This window comes from Nannospalax galili, unplaced genomic scaffold, assembly GCF_000622305.1.
Source record: "Nannospalax galili isolate Female #2095 unplaced genomic scaffold, S.galili_v1.0 scaffold368, whole genome shotgun sequence".
Taxonomy (NCBI): domain Eukaryota; kingdom Metazoa; phylum Chordata; class Mammalia; order Rodentia; family Spalacidae; genus Nannospalax; species Nannospalax galili.
In genome coordinates this window covers 3,655,129-3,667,617 of record NW_008359963.1, presented here as the reverse complement: position 1 = coordinate 3,667,617, position 12,489 = coordinate 3,655,129, and the positions used below count along the sequence as shown (strand labels likewise).

Genomic DNA, 12,489 nt, shown 5'->3' with positions numbered 1-12,489 from the left:
TATTACTCCCTAACTAGTAGAAGTGTTTATGTGTGTAGACAGTATTCATCAAATCTACTTACAAAGAGGCAAGATCCGCCTATTTCCTTGCTCTGAACTGCTCATGAAGATGAAAACTAGCATTATACTGTAGAAGAATTTTCTAGAGTAAACTGTGGTGTTGTTCTTGTTTTGATTGTTGTCTTCAGATAGAACCATTTGTTTTAGACTCTGAACTTAAAGTAGATGTGAAACAGGTATTCTCACTTGGATGTCAGGATGGGTGTCCAATTAGCAAATATTCTGCTAAAGTTCTGTTCATGTATGTTTTTGCTTGTGTGTTTTGTGGTCTGAATGTGAAGTGTGCCCAACAGGCTCATATATTTGAGCACTTGGTCCTCATTGGTGCTGCTTGTTTGGGGAGGTCGTAGAGATTCTGTCATGTAGACCTTAGCTGGATGACAAGCCACGAGGGTCAGGCCTTAAGGGTCATAGCCCAGCCTTGCTTCTAGTCCCCACAGAAGGGGTCTTGCTGATCTGTTAAAGTGTGGAGACACTGCCACGCAAATTCCCCCACCACAGATTACATTTCACACCATGAGCTGGCTGTAAGCCTGCAGGTGACAGAGGGCAAAGTGTCGTCATTTGAACGTGAAATGTCTCTTACAGGCACATGTATTTGAACACTCGGTCCCCAGTTGGTGGTGCTATTTGTGGAGATTATGGAACTTCTGGGAGGCGGAGCCTTGCTGGAAGAAGTACATCACTGGGGGTGGGCCCTGAGGGTTCCTAGCCTTGACCCACTTTCTTCTTGTGTGTGGATGAAAATATGATCAGCTAACTTCCTCTTCTGGCTGCCAGGCCTAGCCCTGCCTGTTGCCTTCCCCACCATCATGCACTCTCTTCCTCTGGAACCAGTTCGTGATGTAAAATGCAATAATCAGAATTTCTTACTGTTTTCCCTAGTATATAATGTCTTTTCAATTGATAAACTTTATTTTTAGTGTACTTTTAGGATTATAGAAAGCTGAGCATTTGGTACAGGAGTTCCCATTACTCTGTCATACTCCCTCACTCTGTTTCCCCTATTATCAGCATCTCGTATTGATGTGGCATGTTTATTACAGTTAACGAACTAATGATAATATGTTACTGTGAAGTCTATGGCTCACATTAGGGTTCACTCTCTATATACATACTCAGGACTCACATGATATCTCCCAAGGATACATGGCCCTGTCTGTCCTCTCCCTCAGGTTTCTGGCTCTGCCTGACCTCTCATACAGGTGTATCACCATGTCCAACCTTTCCTAAGGGTGTGTGGACAAATGTGTAAGGCTTGGTCCTTCTCTCCCAGGGCTACTTGACCCAAACACCAAGAGTGAAATGGCTTGACCCATGGTCTGCTTCTGCAGAGAGAGGAGCTGGGTTCTCCCAGAGAAGCAGCCATAAGATGGCTGTTCTAGTCCATTCTATTGCTATAACAAACATCATGACCAAAAACAACTACAGGGAAGGAAGAGTTTATTTCAGCTTATAATACAGCCCATCACTGAGGGGCGTCAGAGCAGGACCTAGAGTAGGAACTTGAAGCTAAGCCCACTTGTTTTTCCACACAGCATCAGCTCTGACCAAGACACTCACTCATAGCCAAGGAAGTACAGCAGAAACTATGGAGAAACGCTGCCTGGCAGCTTGCACAGGCTTGTGCTTAGCTAGTTTCCTTTCATGGCCCAGGACCACTTGCCCAGGGAAGGTGCTGCCCACAGTGCAATGGGATGGGCCCTCCTACATCAGTTAAAAGTCAAGACAATCCCATACAGATGTGCCCACAGGCCAGCATGGACTCAATAATTCCTCAATTGAGGCTTTCCTCTCCTCTAGATTGTGCAAAGTTGACAGTTAAAGGTAACCAGGAAAATGGTGGGACTTTCCAGAGCTTTCTCACAGCCCATTCTTCATTCCCTGCTCACCTTTATTCCAGGAAAGTACTGCTCAGTGGAGAATCATGACCTAATAAATAACCGTAAGTCACTTTGCATATATCAGACACCACAGAAATAATTATTAATATTTCATCATCCTGATGGTGGATTTATAGTCTGGATCCATCAAATGAGCCTTGGAAATAATTTGCTTCTCACCTATATAAGCATATTGTATAATGTCATACTTACTTGCTTCCTGGAGGTAAGACTCTATCTAGCGATTCTGGGATGGAATTAATTATGTTTCTTTAAGCCTGTTTATAAAAATGTTCACTAATCCTTATCAGTGATGATTCTGCTGTCTCAGTTTTTACTTTATCATCTTATTTAAAATTTTTCCTATCAGTAATTTGGCCCTGTCTGCCTCATCATTTACGTGGGAATCAGGGGGATCAGGAAATATGGACCAGATTCATTTGAAAAGCTTGGAAGCTGGGGTAAAGTTACTGCTGCTCCCCTGAGAAGGGTGGAGGGGTAGGCCCCAGATTCAGACTCCTCTGCCAAAGACGGATGAAGCTCAAGAGAAGGATGGCTAATTCAACTGATTTAGTATGAAGTTTCCATTCACTGAGTCTTCCAGTTAAAGGGACATAGGGATGAGATTCAACACCTCAGGGAAGAAAAAGAACCCTGAACTTCAGGCTCTTTCCTGTAGAAGGCAGGTATGGTACACTGCTGTGGTTGGAATGCCAATGGCCCCATAGGTTCATGTGTTTGAACACTTGGTTCCAAGTTCATGGCATTATCTGGAAATGTTGTGGCACCTTTCTGAGATGGAGCCCTTGCTGGAGGAAATGAGTCACTAGGGATTAAGACCTTGAGGTTTTATAGCACAGCCCTACTTCCTATCTGCCCTCTGCTGCCTGACTGCAGATGCAATGTGACAAGCTGGCCTCCAGCTTCTGCCGCAATGCTTTCCCTGCCATGATGGGCTGTATCCCCTGGAACTGTGAGCCAAAACCAACCCGTCCTTTCTTAAGCTGCTTCCTGTCAGGTGTTGGTGACAGCAACATGAAAAGTTAAGAATACACACCCCAAGTATAAATCCTGCAAGCTATAGGTAGGAATTACAAAAGGTACTCAGTAGCTTCATTTGGGAACAAAATTGAGTCCTATTGAATTCAGAGGACTCAGGCTTGCACTTCCCCCTGATCACAAGCATGAGGTGCCGTCTTTAGGGATGCCCAGCATTCTCCTAGGTTGTGGAGCAGGTCTCTAAAGCAGCACTGTGCAATGGCCAGTTGACAAGCAAGGTTTGCCAGCCAAAAGGTGTGTTCAGAAACTGCTGCATGAGCTTAATGCTCTCTGCTTCCCTTGTGTTCCTTCAGCAAGTCTCTATAAGCACAGGGCTGAGTTAAGGAGTTGTGACCAGGGTTCCAGAGCTCTGCAGAATATCAGCAAGAGCTTTAGAGAAGGGACTGGGCAGGCGGCTCAATGAGTAAAGAGCTTGTAGCCCTGAGAACCTTGGTTTGATTCCAGCACCAACATAAAAGACAAGTGTGCATCTAACTCCATTAATGGCAGACAGATCACCAGGGCTTGCTGGCCAGTAGTGTAACCAATCAGTGAGCTCCAGGCTTAGTGACGTGGAGAGTGACCGAGAAAGGTATTGGACATGTATCTCTGGTCGCTATACCAGTGCACACATGTGCACATGCCCCTCATACACACACACACGGCAGAATGTAGACCCATCTGACAGGGCAGCTCCAGAGCCTCTCTGCTTGCAATATTTCTCTTTCCCTTTTATTTCTTGCTTTATGCTTATGCCAACACTGGCTCTCTACAGACAATGTAGGTACTTTGTTCATTTTCAGATCTCTCTGAGATATAGGCACAGAATTTTGTGTGCCACAGACATTCACGCTAAGCTAGCTAAATAAAACTCGAGTTGCATGTACCCAACTGGACCGCAGCTTGTTGATACCCAACTGGACCACAGCTTGACTCTTTGTGTCCATCTCATGAGGTACATCTTCTGAAAAATTTCCACGAGATATATGATGCTTTGAAGAGAAAAGACTCTGTTCCTTTTGAATGCACAAGTATGATCAAGGAAGCGTAGACTTAGCAGAGCTCAGGGCTTTCCCAATGATGCTGAAACAAATGGCTGATTCACTTAAAGAAAAGGTACTAGAGCCACTAGGTGCTTTCCACACAGATGACTGCATCAGTAGACTTCACTAAACTGGGTGTGATAGTAGTTAATAATTTTCTATTACCAGCACCAAAAAATAATGAAGAGTTGGAAAAAACACTTGACTGGAAATGCTTTAATAAGTCTTCATATTTGGGGCCGGAGAGATGGCTCAGTGGTTCAAAACACTTGCTGCTCTTGAGAGGACCTGAGTTTGTTTTCCAGCACTCAGGTCAGGTGACTTACAACACAATCATCTGAAACTTCAGCTCCAGGGGATCTGGTGCCTCTGGTTTCTGTAAGTACCCATACTCACCTGTATAAACCCATGCTTAGACACATATGCATGCACATTTTTTTTTTTTTGGTCTTTTTGAGACAGGGTCTTCCTGTAACCTCCAGTTGGCCTGGAACTCACTATGTAGACCAAGCTCGTCTTGAACTCACAGAGATCGACTGCCTCAGCCTCCCAAGTGCTGGGATTAAAGGCATGCACCACTATGCCTGGCAGAAGAGAGGCTTCCCTAATCAGGAATTGAACCTGGGCCACAGCAGTGAGAGCACTGAATCCTAACCACTAGACCACTAGGGAGCGTCAGTTTTTAAAAATCCTTATATTTGGTTAGATTGCTCAGACTGGTCACTGAAGAGGCCAAGGCTGCATCTTCATTTACCCAAGCCATCAGATGCCAAGTATAAACACAGAATTAACCAGTTCCAGGGGCTCCAAAGTATAGAGGTTGGGTCCCACACCCACTGAATCTGAATCTAGGGTTGGGCAAGATCTTCAGAGAATCCAAAGACACACTGACAGCCAAAAAGCAGAGAACTCAGCATCTAACTGCATTTGAGAATGCTGAGATAATGTTTTGCCCTAGAAACCGAACAGGCAGAGTTGAAGGGACGAATACCTCAGCCTAAGACGAGGTCAGAGTAGCCAGTACTGGAAATGACCAGCTTTGGGGTCTGGGGGAAGCCATGGCCAGAGGAGATTCTAACAAGAACTTAAAATCTGGAACTCATTACATAGATCAGACTGGCCTCGATCTCACAGAGATCTGCCTGCCTCAGCTTCCGAGGGCTGGGCTTAAAGGTGTGAGCCACCGCACCCAGTATTCTTTTAATAGCAGTTTTGTTGAGATATAGTTTACACATCATATGCTTCAGCCTTTAAAAAAGATTCTTTTGATTTATTTTTATTTTATGAATATTTTTCCTGCATCTAAGTATGTAAGTGTGCTCATGCCGTACAATGCCTGTGGATGCCTGAAGAGGGTGGTAGATCCCCTGGAACTGGAATTATGGATGGCTGTTAGCCACTATGTTGGTGCTGGGAACCAAACCCCAGTCCTCTGCAAAAACAGCCAGTGCTCTTAACCACTGAGCCATCTCTCCAACCCCTGCTTCAGCCTTTTGAAGCACACAGTTCTGTTTTCGAATGCTCATTGACTTGTACAACCATCATTTTGCAATCAATTTTAAGGCACTGTCATTTTCCCTAAAAGAAATATGCACCTATTAGTCAGCAACTTCCAGTTCCTCCACACCACCCCTGATCTGAGGAACCATTAATCTGTTTTGCCTCTATAAATCTGCCTGTTTGGGGTCATGGAAGTGGGTATATACACACTGTGACCTTTTGTTCTGCCTCCTTTCCTTTAGCATATGATTTTCAAAGTTAAGATCAATGCCATGGCGTATATCAGTGTTTTATTCCTGTTGACAACCTAATAATATTCCATTGCATAAATATACCACATTTTGATAATCCATTCACGGGTTCACGGACATTTCGATTATTTTCCAGTTTTCAGCTATTATGATCAAAGTTGCTATAAATATTCATTTATAAATTTTTATGTGACCATAAACTTTCAACAGAGTGAGTTTTGACCTTTCAACACAGTGACTGATGGTGGCTTCCAGCTAGAGGAAAGCTGAGGGTTGCAATCTTGGAAAGAAGGAAGAATCTCTGTTCCCTGGACAAGCTCTTTTTTGTTTGTCTGAGGCAGGGTCTCACCATGTAGCCCTGGCTGGCCTAGAACTCACTATGTAAACTATGCTGACCTTGAACTCACAGAGATCCAGCTGCCTCTACCTCCGCAGTACTGGGATTTAAAGGCATGCATGGCCGCACCTGGCTCCAGGCCAAGCTCTTCATCCATAGCCCTTGCAAATGCTGGCAGATCCCTGGAGATCACAAAGCCACATCTGCAAAATGCAAAATATTCACCAGATTGACTTCACGGCCAAATGAGGTGAGTGTGAGGTCATTCCCATTTCAAAATGCTGTGCAGAATCTCCATGAGATGATTGCTCTTGACGTATCACTGTTGTTTGGTCAGCCTTGAAATTGTCAGTACCTGCTGAGCTAATGGACTCTGCACTCTGAACTCAGGGAGGAGCATGGCACAGAGGTCCTCTCTCCAGCAGCCCCTGTGACATTCACTGGGACCCTCTTGAAACTGCTTTTTCTTCATCTTTCTAAATTTCTTTTTTTGAGAAAGGGTCTCCCCTCTAGCCCCAGTTGGCCTGGGACTCACTATGTAGACCAGGCTGGCCTGTATCTCACATAGATCTGCCTCCCGAGTGCTGGGATTAAAGGCATGTGCCACCAAGCCCAGAACTTGTATTTTTTCAAGCAACAGATAACTTGAGAGTAAAAGAATCATCTTGCTCATGATTTGCAATAGGAAAATGAAAAAAAAGAATACAAGTGTTTAATAATAAGCCATTCCTTATTTTTCAGCATTTTTTGGTGCATGAGTATCGTGCCTATATGTGTACTATGTGCACACAAATGCCCACAGCGACCAGAAGAAGGTGTGGGATCTTCTGGAACTGGGTGTTAGCCACCTTGTAGGTGCTGGGAACTGAATCCAGTACTTTGCAAGAGCAGCCAGCGCTCTTAACCACTGAACCATCTCTCCAGGCCCATTTCTGAGCAATTTTGAGGTGCCCAGCAGCTGCCATGTGCTTCTGGAGTGAGGCAGAATACACATGCCCACAGCGACCAGAAGAAGGTGTGGGATCTTCTGGAACTGGGTGTTAGCCACCTTGTAGGTGCTGGGAACTGAATCCAGTACTTTGCAAGAGCAGCCAGCGCTCTTAACCACTGAACCATCTCTCCAGGCCCATTTCTGAGCATTTTTGAGGTGCCTAGCAGCTGCCATGTGCTTGTGGAGTGAGGCAGAATACATATGAGGTGTGAACAGGAGCACAAGAGAAAAACTTGAAATTTGATGCTGTGGTCAATGGAAACCAGCACGACCAACTCTGCTTCCTTCCTGACTGCTCCAAACTGGAGTATGTTGCATGTTCTGTTTAGGAGTGGACCTTAGAATAGGCCAGCCTAATAGTCCCCTTGGGAAAGAGCGGCATGGGAAGACTTGATCATAAAAGAAAGGGAAAACACGGGGAAAGAGAAAGAGCAAGAAATTGTGGTTCCTTCCACCTTTCAGGAGGTGATGCAAGCCCTGTGGGGCTGAATGCCAGTCCCACGCATTTCTTGCTTTACCCAATTTGATCCCCAGGGACAGAAAGGAGCACATAGTCTCACAGCCCAAGAAGGGAGGCGAGAACAAACCTGTGGGAGGAGGGGATCTACCTGCTTCCTGCCCTAGCCTGGCTGGTGGCTGTGGTTTACTAGCTGCACTTGTTGATACTACCCCTGCCCTGCAGGAGGAGCGCTGTGTGTGCAGCGAGGGCCCCAGCTATCTTAGTGAAACAGTTCTTCCCAACAGACCAGACTAAATGTAGAGAACGTTCATAAAGTGCTTAAATCTGGGCATTTTAGGCCACCAAGAGGAGACACGGGTTATACAAGCAAATTATTAAGTCAAGCTGAAGCCAGACAAACGTTTCCGTACTGTTTTAGAAATTCATCCATACCATAGGAAACTGGTTCTCAGACCACACTCTGAGAAGTGCCAGGCCACCCTAAGGTGCTGCTACCCTAAGGGAACACTAGGCTTTTGTACTAGGTGGTCAACACCACCATGGCACCCACCCTTTTCCTGCCTTGAGCATTTAGGGAAACCTGGTAGACCAAGTTTTCTTTCTAGAACATTCACCACTTCATTTATACAAAGAGGAAACTCTCATCTGAAGACTAGATGTCTTTCTAGAGTGATCCCACGGTAAAGAGAAAATGTGAGCCAAGGGTCTTCAAAGCTTATGTTCAAACTTGAGCTCAGGCAGTGGGAGCAAAAGGCCCATGAAGGTGACTTTGCCCTTGGACAAGGTCCTTGCAACCTTACTTGTTGCCATGATGAGAGTCCACCCCAACAAAAGTATTTTTGAAAGGAGCAACTGCTTTCTTGTTAAAGCACAGTAGGCATTCTGGGAAGGTTAGCTCTTTCCCCATCCCCCTCATGAGATGATTTTCACAGGTAACTGAGTCAGGAGGATGCCACAATCCCAGTATCTTTGTATGGAAAGGAGACATGAGAGCTTTCTCTAGTCCTCCCTGAATGGTAGAGAAGACATCCTAGTTACAACATTCACCTTCCCTGTCCACACCAAAATCACAGGGCCCAGAAAGCATGAAGGGGGTACTCTATAGGGGTGTAGTAGTACACACACTTCTGGTAATATGTCTGCCTGCACAGAGCTCTAACCAGAGAACCTCACTAGGGTCAGGACCTGTCTTGCTCAGGAATTAGACTGAAAAGGACCTTGGATAATATACATCTAGTATTCCATAGATCTCCCATCTTGCATTAGTGGCTGCTGGGAATGTCAGGTCAAGGGCAGATGATAGACAATTCATTTGAACAACTCATTCAAGAGACAAAAAATGAGCCCTCTAAAGGCATACTGTGCACTCAGCACTGGGAGCAGAGTGAGCTTGTGTATAAAATGGGCTGAGGGGATATATAGGATGGCAAGCTGCTTTTAATTTATTTTTTCAAATCATAAAAATTGGAGGTCTGTAGATTAATGCTGCTCTCAACCCTGGCAAGAGACACTTTCCTCTGCAGTGGGCAGCAGTTCATGCAGAGACTCATAACTGGTTACAGGGCTGAGAATGTGTCTATTGAGTGCTCAACATCCCCCCCTCCACATACGTGGGGCTCAGGAAACATTTCAGAAGAGGGGCAGACAGAACATAAGAGCAGAAGAATGGGGAAGAGTGCCGAGAAAGGCTGCCTTTAGGACCTGACACGGTCACTGCAGTCATGAACCCACTGCTCCTATGGTCCCCGTACAAGCTCAAGTCAGCAACCTCAGTCAACATTCCAGCAGGCAGCACTAATGGACTCAGTGGGTTATTAACAAACAAAAGGAGAGGACATGAAGGGGGGCATGTTGGGGGCTCTTGGGTGGAGTGAGAGGGAGGAGTTGGTGGTTCCTCAGGGAGTAGGAGGGGCAACTAGGGGTACATATCATCAAGCTAAATTATTTACATGTATGACATTGTCAAAGAGTAAAGAAAAGATATTCTATTAAAAATGTGCAGGTCTAGAGTGGGAAGTCATTATAACTACCTGCAAGAGTCATTGGTAGAGAGTCCCTGGTCTGGTTGATGCTTCCCAGGACCACTCACAGTACTTCCGTGGACACGCTTTGCTGACTTCAAGGTCAGGGATGCATGGACCATGGGCAGAGTTCTGGGCTCAGACAAGTGATTCCAGATAGGAATTCTTTCCTCTTGTTGCTCAGTTTCCTCATTTGTTCAATGAGGTGAATTATATTAACTCATCTTTTCCCTTGGCTTCTAGTCAGATGATCAAAGGAGATAAATCCTACTGAAAGGGCTTTGGAAAGCTGAGTTTGATGGAAAACTAAGCCAGAAAATTTTGAGATTGGTTCTATGTGTTGATGGTAGACACAGATAGGAAGGCACACTGGGCTTCTAGTTGAGTTTATGACCTTCCCTTGAAGTTTTCCCAGGGCATGGTCTATGTTCACGTGGCTGAAAACGAGTCCCAGGCATTCCTGTGCCTCTGGAATATGTCAGAAAGAGCCCATCACCCAGCCATAGCACAGATGTAGCTAGAGCTATGGTAACTCTCCAGCCCCTTCAATCCCCCTGCACAGATGCCTGTGCTACTTTCAACACCAATCTTGAGAAAGGAAACCTCAGCTCTGCCTGGTGGTCTTACCATCGAGCCAAGGCCTGCAAGTCTTCTCAGAGAAGCCAAGCTCAAGGATGAGCACATGGATCCTGTCTGCCTCATACATACCCCCTAGTTAACCTATAGGGATGCCCCAGCACCATAGCCTGTCATACCACCTCTTTTGCAGCCTCCCTTGGGATGAGTCTAGGATGTACAGGTTCACTCTCTGTGCTTGAATTTGACTAAATAGGCCATTGAGGGGATTCTGGTCCCCAAAGTCATATCCTAACACGTCTGTCATTTTCTGATCTTCCTTCTGCCACTCCAAATCCTCAAAGCTAGTTATCCCAGATTTTCAAAATAGCACCTTCCCCTCTGAGGTAGCTTCCAAGAAGGTGCTGAGTCCTCGTGGACACACCCTTGAACAGGTTGGTTACTTTCAGATCCACTCAGGAGTGACCTATGTGACCACAATATAACTGGTACAATGGCATGTAGTTCCTGAGGCAGCATCCTAGAAGGCATTGGAGCTTCTGTTTAGCACTCTTGGACTGATTGCTCTGGAAAACCAAACCCAACCCACTTGTCTCAGGGACACTCAGGAAGCCTCAGAAGGCCTAGGTAGAAAAGAACTGGAGGTCCCCATGCCACAGGAGGGAGGCCCTCGGACACAGTTCCCTAGGTCCAGACAAGCCTAGTGAATGTCCTCTTATGACCTCTTGAGAGGCCTCCAGCTAGAACTGCCAGCCAAGCTGTTCTTAAATTCTTTATTCACAGAAATCTGAGAGAGAAAATAGTTTATACTTCAAAGCTTGGAAATACTTGTTACACAGCAGTAGATAACTAATACATCAGCTTCTCTACTTTCCCTGAAGCAGTGCTTCATCAAACATGTTACACCCCAGGAGAAGAATGCACAACCCCTCCCTATGCTAATAACGGCTGGGCTAGTGGTTGATAATTCTCTCCCATCTTTATACTCAGCTTTCCTGTGAGTACAAAGGCCATTCTTTCATGTAAGCTCCTAAAAAGTCCTCATTAGCAGGATCTTAACTGCAAAATCCAAATTTACAATTCAAAGATTCATATAACAGTGAAGTTCCCAGGACCCAAGCAACACTAAAGATCAGGCTTGCTCCTATTTTAAAAAGTTTTTTATTAGTATTTATTAATTATGCATAGAATGGGTTTTCTTGTGACATTTTCACACATATATAGTGCATTTTAACCGTATTCACCTCCATTACCCCCTTGTTCCTCCCAAACCGCTGATCCACTTCCCATTCCCAGCTAGTCTACTTCATACTTTCATATCTGTTGTTGTTTGGTAACCCAATGAGTTTTATTAGGGTTATTTGCAGGAGCATGGGAAATTACCAGTGGCTATACCACTGAAACAAAGGTCTTTCCCTCCCCAGCAAGAATTTTTAACTACGTATAAATCCTCTGAGAGGGGTGTGGCCTCATGAGCTCTTCTTCCATGACAGGATGTTTATGGTCCTAATCTTGGGCAGGCATTCACAGTTGCTAGGCATTCAAGAGTTGAAACAGCCATACCATACTCAGAAGACTGTGTTCCACAATACTCCACCCCCTCTTCCAGCTCTTACAGTCTGTCCACCCCTCTTCTGTGATGCTCTTTGAACACGTTCTTACTTTTAATCCTTTACAGATCATTCTGTAGCTAGAAGAATAAATGCCCCTGGTGAGAATGATGAATCCATTTTATAGATGAAGGACCGAAGGTGTGTGCAAGAGACCTGCTGGGCTTGTTTTATGTGAGGGTCTAGTTGAATGACTAGTGCCCTATTAAGGTCAAGTTGAGTGACTAGACCCACACTGAGGTTTGGTTGAGTGACTAGTCCCGTATTGAGGTCTGGTTAAGCGACTAGCTCATGATTGGGTCTCTGTGCCTATGAGATACACTTCCTGCTTTAAGGATCATAGCTTAGAACTGGGCCACACATGGACTTTCTGCCTCAATACTCTTGCCCCAGTTTCCTGTAGAGAAATGATGAAATGGAGCTGTGTGATGTCATCTGGCCACTGCCCAGCTGCAGACTGCCCTGTCCATCGTGGTTGCACAGTTGCAGACCACAGCTTCAGGGACAGGAAGAGGAGCCAGGGGCAAAAGTAAGCAAGACAGAAGTATCCGGACCAGCACCACAGTGAGCAGTGCCAATGTAGGCTCCACCATCAGCTGCCAAATGAAAGAAATCAACATGATAAATCACCTCCCCAGCCATCGGGTGAAAGGGCTTCAGAAACACAGTGTCATCATCAATTCCCTCACTGACCATTACCCTGGTCCACTGAGAAATGT

The 12,489-nt window shown here is 45.4% G+C and overlaps 1 non-coding gene across 1 annotated transcript; it reads right to left on the bottom strand.

The window, feature by feature from the left end:
* Positions 1 to 4,624: 4,624 nt before the first annotated feature.
* On the bottom strand, positions 4,625 to 4,696 carry Trnae-cuc. Its single transcript has one exon. It is a non-coding gene; the product is annotated as a tRNA-Glu (tRNA).
* Between the last annotated feature and the right edge of the window lie 7,793 nt (positions 4,697 to 12,489).